Source organism: Cyprinodon variegatus, unplaced genomic scaffold (genome assembly GCF_000732505.1).
Source record: "Cyprinodon variegatus isolate N-32 unplaced genomic scaffold, C_variegatus-1.0 Scaffold4310, whole genome shotgun sequence".
Taxonomy (NCBI): Eukaryota; Metazoa; Chordata; class Actinopteri; order Cyprinodontiformes; family Cyprinodontidae; genus Cyprinodon; species Cyprinodon variegatus.
The window spans coordinates 2,871-4,161 of NW_015154763.1; positions in this window are offsets into that span (position 1 = coordinate 2,871).

Consider the following 1,291-nt stretch of genomic DNA (forward strand, 5'->3'; position numbering starts at 1 on the left):
TTATTCTAGTAACAGTAACTTTGGAGCGAATTCCTCTATAGATATATATATATATATATTTTTTTTTCATTACGGATGCAGCAGTGCTCCACCAGGTGCCATCTCTATAGATTCTAGGTTTAACTCTGCCTTGCTCTCTACTTCCATATCTTTGTCTTTTCTTGCTCATTTTTGCTGTTTCCTACAGGAGTTTACTGGTTATTGCAAATGATGCATTCACAGACTCATAGAAAATATTAGAAAAAGCTGGTAAAATGCGTATTGAACCCCTTGAATATTTAGTTTAACATTTGGTTAACGCCATGTAATGGTGTCATTCGGGAAATCAACTCATACAAGGACATTAACATTTTGTCACGAAATGAACTTATGTGACATGAACGTGAATGACAAAGGGATTAACTATTGAACACAGAAAAGATGTACAAGCTATGTAGAAAGTCAAGGAACTAAGCGATATCCTATTGCTATTGCATATAAAAAAGCGTTCACTCAAAAAGAGACGTTCACAAAAAGTCTTGCTGTTGAACAACTAACTAATGATGAAGTTACCAGTGCCTTGAACTTTTGAAGTGTCCACTATGGGAGCTACCATCAATAAGTATATATAATGTAATTTCTCTATGAACAAGCCATAGTCAGGGGCCTCTTGTCAGTTTTCTTAATGAGGAACCCAGAGATTACTCAAAATCTGTGTCAAAAAGTCATGGAGCGAGTTTGCTTTGGTGGCGCAGTGCTTAGTGCACAAGACGCTTGTACCTCGACGTGGCCGACTTGGGTTCGAATCCTGACTTTGCTGCTGGTCTCTCCATCTCTCTCATACCCCCTTTCCTGTCAGCCTGCTGTCCAAAAAAAAAGCCACTAGTGCTGAAAAAACACTTAAAGAAAAGAAAAAGAGGGTAGAGCGCTTGCAGGGAGTTTTAGAAATGAATGGAAAGAGAAGAGGAAGTTAATTCCATGAAAATAATTGGAATATATTTAGAGACAAAAAACATTGGAAAACCCTTTACTTATTTTACAAGCTGTATAAATCTGGCTCTCTTAAAAAGACAAAGAAAACCAATAACAGTAGGACAACAGAATTTCAGACTGGGTGTTGAAGCATTTTTCTAATTTTTTTATGTAATTAAATGATCTGATTAGATTCTAGGTGGGGGATGCATGGTGATGGGGTTTGTAGCCCTGTTGCCTTGTTACATGAGGGTCCTGGGTTCCAATTCCAGCCTAGGGTCTCTCTGCATGGTGTTTGCATGTTGTCCTCATTCATGCATGGATTCTCCCTGAGTACACA